This window comes from Callithrix jacchus, chromosome 16, assembly GCF_049354715.1.
Source record: "Callithrix jacchus isolate 240 chromosome 16, calJac240_pri, whole genome shotgun sequence".
Classification (NCBI taxonomy): domain Eukaryota; kingdom Metazoa; phylum Chordata; class Mammalia; order Primates; family Cebidae; genus Callithrix; species Callithrix jacchus.
In genome coordinates, this window is record NC_133517.1 from 95,834,479 (window position 1) to 95,840,478 (window position 6,000).

Sequence of the window (6,000 nt, forward strand, 5' to 3'; positions counted from 1 at the left end):
GCAGGAGAATGGCTTGAACCCAGGAGGTGAAAGTTGCAGTGAACAGAGATTGTGCCACTGCACTCCAGCCTGGCAACAGAGCAAGACTCCGTCTCAAAAACAAACAAAAAAAAAGGCAACAAAGGTGAATTTAGTCAGTGGCCTTTTATCCAGGTCACAGTGGACCTGAGGATTTGTGTCTTTCTCAACAACAAACTCCTCTCTCCTGCCTGGAAAGCTGCAGCTACTGAATCCAGGTCTCTCTTCCCCTCCTGGATGGCATTGAATGGAATCTCCCTGGAGCAGACAATGTTCTTGCCACCCCCTGGCCAGTTCTCACTTCTTGCTTCCCCGAAGAACCCTCCCTGTTCTGGCACTCATCCTCCTCAGCCTAGGGATAGGCTTCAGGGAGGCGAGTCCCATCCGAGGCCCCAGGAGATGAGTCTTCACTGGCCCAAACAGTGACTCTCCTCCCTGTTGGATCCAATACCCTCTTTTTATAACAAATATTTTTATCTTTTTTGCCTCAAACTCTTAGGCTCAAATGATCCTCCCACCTCAGCCTTCTGAGTAATGGGACTATAGGCGAACACCACCAGGCTCAGCTAATTTTTAAAAAATCTTTTGTAAGGATGGGGTTTTGCTATGTTGTCCAGGCTAGTCTTTAAATCCTGGGCTCAAGCAATCTTACCACCTCAGCCTCCCAAATTGTTGGGATTATAGGCATGAGCCACTGCACCCAGCCCTACAAATATTTTATGATGTCCCTTTTACTACACTGAAATGAAATTTGTATACAACATAAACTATCTGTATGCATAATTTTTAAAATTAAATAACTGTTATTAAGTAGCATTAAAAGAGAAATAGTGTACAGTAAAACAGCACGTATACCATGGAATACTATGCAGCCATAAAAAAGGATGAGTTCATGTCCTTTGTAGGGACATGGATGAAGCTGGAAACCAGCATTCTCAGCAAACTGACACAAGAACAGAAAACCAAACACTGCATGTTCTCACTCATAAGTGGGAGTTGAACAATGAGAACACATGGACACAGGGAGGGGAACATCACACAAGGGGGCCTGTCGGGGAATGGGGGGATTGAGGAGGGATAGGATTAGGAGAAATATCTAACGTAGATGACTGGGTGATGGATGCAGCAAACCACCATGGCATATGTATACCTATGTAACAAACCTGCACGTTCTACACATGTACCCCAGAACTTAAAGTATAATTTTTAAAAAAAGCAGATAAAAGCAAGAAAACAAACAAACAAAAAAACACATGTATTTCAACATGCAAATTCTCAGCAGGACTGCGCTAAAAGACGTAACAATACTGCAGGTGCTAGGATCCATACCTGGAATCGCAGTAAATGTGGCAGCCACCAGGGCAGGCTCATCTGGGTGTTTAGTACCGGAAACTCAAAGTCCATGAGTGGTGTTGACATTGCTAACGCGATTTCCCAAAACAGTGAACAACTCCTGGAAAAATTCTAAACAAAACAAAGCGAGGTCTTCTCTTGATGTGCACAGCAATTGCTTTCCTGGAAAATACAGTGTGTTTTTAAAATGCTTTGGGTTTATATATGAGTTTGGTCTTGGCTCCTATAATTTTGAAGATTTTTCACTTGTGCAAATGTTCAGTGGGATGTTCAAAAATCATGCAGGTCACAGAGTGTGACCATCCTACACAGTACAGGTTGTCTGCCATCTCTAGTCTCTGCCCACTACATGGTCATAGCCCTATCCGAATTATTGTGCCAGCCAAAAATGACACCCTCCATATTTCCCCAATGCCCCATGGACCCAAGTGAATCCTGGTGCTCCCATTCCCCCTTTCCTGTGATGAAACACAAGGGGAATTCCACCGGAGGCCTTTTGCAGAAGGTGTTTCTATAACACCTGGTAAGAAGAGACACAGGTGAATAAACAGCACCTTTCTCTGCCTGTGGTTATTCTATGGGAATGTGATGTCTGTGGCCCCCTTGCTGGTGGAATGATTCAGCCTGAGGAAGAGGCCAGCACATTGAGCCGGGCAGAGCAGAAAGGGGGAAGGAAGCTGGAGACCTGAGGCCTTCAAATGAGCCACTGCAACAGCCAGACCCGGAACTGCCCCATCTCCAGATAGTAAATATGTGCGCAAGTTGGTAGAGTTGGAACTTTCTGTTCTTACAGCCGAAAGCTTCTTCCTTATAAAAAGCGTTCATGGCTGGGTGCGTTGGCTCATGCCTATAATCCCAGCACTTTGGGAGGCCAAGACAAGAGGATCATTTGAGGCCAGGAATTTGAGACCAGCCTGGGCAATGCAGTGAGACCCTATCTTTATAAAAGAGAAAAAAAATTAAATTTTTTTAAAAAGCACTTATATTATGGCTGTTTGAAGACTTCACTTTGGGGTTTAATGCAGAGAATCTACCTCCTTACGTAGTTTTACCCTGAGACAGTGAGGTGATCTGGTTAAGGACAATTTCTGGCTCACATTCCAGGTCAGCATTCATAGGCTGTGTACATTTTAGCACGTCACTTAATCTTTTGATGTCTCATTTCCTCACCTGTAAAATGGGGACAATAATGGCTTTCAAATTCTAGGGACCCAGTACAGATTAAGCAAGTTAATATAAGTAAGCACTCCAAACAGTGCCTTCATACGAGGCCGAATCAGTGTTAGCTATGATTACAGAGTATTTTTAGTTTCTTAGTTAGACTTATTTTGGCTGCAAATAACAGAAATTCAACTTCAACTAAATTAAGCGAAAAAGAAAAAAGAGAGAGAGAGAGAGAGAGAGAGAAATTATTGGCAACGGGATGCCAAGATGGGTTACAGAACAAGGAAGAGCGGCTGGAATTCATGCCCTGGAACCAAATGTAACCTGGTGCTTCAAGACAAGTGGTTTCTATCCCCAATTGCTTATCAGACTCACCAAGATGGCTTTTAAAGTCCCAAGGCCTAGGCAGCACCAAAAACCAACCAAATGAAAATCTCTGAGACTGGGACTCAGGCACCAGTATTTTTTCAGGCTCCCCAGTTGATTCCAATGTTTAGCCAAGGCTGGAAACCACTGATGTTAAATCTCTCTTTGTCTGCCTCTCCTCTCTGCTTCCCTCTGCTTCCTTTCATTCTACAGAAAGCTCTTCCCACCACAGCCTCAGATGTCTATCCTCCCAGTATAAAAATCTCTATAGAAGAAACAAACAATTACAAAATTAGCTGGGCGTGGTGGCGCATGCCTGTAACCCCAACTACTCAGGAGGCTGAGGCAAGAGAATCACTTGAACCTGGGAGGCAGAGGATGCAGTGAGCTGAGATCATGCCACTGCACTCCAGCCTGGGCAACAAGATCAAAACTTCATCCCCCCCAAAAAAAAGAAAGAAAGAAAAAGAAAAATCAAACACACACAAAAAAAGCGTTTTCCTCCCACCATCCATGTATCAATGAATTTGGCCTATTAGATCTTGCATTCAACCTTTTGATTCTGATCACTGTTGCTGGGGCATAGGGAATGAACCCACCCCTACAGCCAGGAACTTTCATAACTCACCAGAAATATTTGGAATGGACACGGAGCAATTTCCTGTTCAACGAACATGAAAACTCCAGATACGTCATCTAAATAAAGTAAAACTAGTTAGACTTCCTCTTGGTTAATATAATTTAGTGTTAGCAAAATTAGCTTCAACCATTTTTGTAACAAATAAGATTTGGGCTTGATGGTGTCTTGTCTTCACGTCTTTTAACCACCAAAAGTGACAGAGGCTATTGCTTTGCTAGGATGCTGCATGTGTCTGTCTCTCAACTATCTCGATGCACTTGCAGGCTCTTGATTCTCTGAAACTGCTTGTTCACTAATTCCCTGTCACACCCACGAATGACTGATCTCATACGTTACCCTCTTGATTGCTCTCCATTTCACTTGGGGATAAAGTCAACTTTAGGTAGGACTCTACTTAGTATTTCAACTCAAACTGAAATCCATTTTCTCAAAGTTTTGGCCCCTCTCCTCCGCTTTACTTGGTGAGCTCCAGGTTGGAGTAGCCCTGTGGATCTGCTTTGGGTTAAATCGTTTTTTTTTTTTTTATCTAAAAGATGATTGAAATTATACATGGATTCCTCAATTGTACTTATCCACTTGTTCTGAAGCACACCTAACAGATCTTTTTTTTTTTAAGACAGAATATTATCGAGAGCTTGTCTGGAGGTTCTAGCAGGGAAGCGCAGCTACTCTCTACCCTTGGCCAATCCTCCTCTGTCGAGGATGGTCGCCCTCTTCCACTGAGCCTGCAGCTTCAGAAGGGATGCATATGGAGCGGCAAGGGAAGAAGGAGACACCCATCTAGCCATCCAGAACAGCCGAGTCAACCCTGGCGATCAGTGAGGTGACAGATGAGGCAGCCATATCCAAAACCAGGTTTTATCAAGAACAATAAAACACATTCCCAACCCTCCAGAAAGTGGGGACATTTTTGATCAGTTGGAGGGAAGTGCATTTGAGGAGAGAGGCCACAGTAAATACCTGCACAGGGTTAACATAATTCCCGGTGCAACCAAATGGCCCCCGTGGAGCATACCTGCGCCCCCAAGGAGCTTGTTCCCTTTGCTCTGTCTCTGTGGCCTTGTCATCGCACATTTTCTGAATTCAGCTTCCTGCAGCTTTCACGGGCTCTGGTTGCACACCGAGCAGTTAATATCGACCTCTGGGTTTCCCAGCTGGCTAAAGTCACTGCGGCAGCGTGACAGAGCTGACGGGCAAGCTGGGGGAGAGGCTGCCGAGAGAGTCACGAGGGGCCTTTGCCATTCTGGCAGCTTGGAGCGGGAAGGAGTCTTGAACTTTTGGTTGGTTCTTACGCAGACAACTGACAGGCCTCTTCCTGTTTTGATCACTCTTTGCACAGTTTCAGATGAAGCAAGAAAGGGCCCCCGAAGGAGCTTTGCTTACCGCTAGAGGGAGGAACGCCCCAGGCCCGTGCCGCCTGGAGGACAAGGGCCCGCAGCACAGAAAAGATTTACCACACTTCCCCCCAGCAACCCTCCTGCCCCCAGCTGGGCAGGAAGCCACCTGCCACAGCAACGGTCACTACTGGGGTCACGCTCTTCATGTGCATTACATTTCCAGATCTGATTTCTGCGTGAAGCCGCAGCATCCTCCTTGGTGTTCTTTGAAAGCTCTGTGTTTTTCCAGCTGTTCCACAAACCTTTGCTGGCCCAGGCTGCCTGGCACATAGCTTTCCAAAATTACTGAGGCGATAGACATACTTTCCACCCGCAGTATCCACACTGACCCCTCCACCATTTGTGAATGCAAATCCTTACCCTGTTCTACAAGTTTGTCTCACTTCCGGGTATCAAAAAAGCCTTGTGCGTCACTCTCGGCCTGAGGGTAGCACTGGAAAGGGGTCACTGGGCACAGCCAGGATTAACTTCCTCTGCTCTGGAATTTCATATAAATAGAATCACACAGTATGCCCTTTTTCTCTGTGGCTGTGTTTGGCCAACATATTGTCTATGAAATTCACCCATTTGATGGTAACAGTGTTTAAGTCATTCCTAATGTGGTCCTTCTTCAACGTAGTCAGCAATAGTTCACTTATGAACACACCACTGTTGATTTCTTTATTGAACTCTTGGGTTATTTCCAGTTTTTGACTATTGTGAATCAGGCGACTGTGAGCATTCTTGTGCAAGGCATGGTCTGGATGTGTGTACTCATTTATCTTGTGTATATTCCCAGGAGTAGAATTGCTGTTCTTGTAAGTGTATGCTTAGCGTTATTGGAAACAGCCAGTTTGGGCTGGGCGTGGGGGTTCATGTCTGTAATCCCAGTAATCTGGGAGACCAAGGCGGGCAGGTCACTTGAGGTCAGGAGTTCAAGACCAGCCTGGCCAACATGGTGAAACCCCATCTTTACTAAAGATACAAAAATTAGCAAGGCGTGGTGGTGCATGCCTGTAGTCTCAGCTCCTTGGAAGCTGAGGCAGGAAAATCGCTTGAACTCAGGAGGTAGAGATTGCGGTG

General features: G+C 45.4%; 1 long non-coding RNA gene across 2 annotated transcripts in view; it reads right to left on the bottom strand.

Moving 5' to 3' along the window:
• LOC103788680 (uncharacterized) overlaps positions 1-4,846 on the bottom strand; it is a 38,038-nt gene extending 33,192 nt beyond the window's left edge. For both annotated transcript variants that reach the window (XR_004735510.3, XR_008477008.2), the window contains exons 1-3: positions 4,557-4,846; positions 3,530-3,597; positions 1,348-1,533 (exon numbers count right to left, since the gene is read on the bottom strand). This is a non-coding gene — a long non-coding RNA (uncharacterized LOC103788680). The remainder of the gene's footprint in view (positions 1-1,347; positions 1,534-3,529; positions 3,598-4,556) is intronic.
• Positions 4,847-6,000: the final 1,154 nt, after the last annotated feature.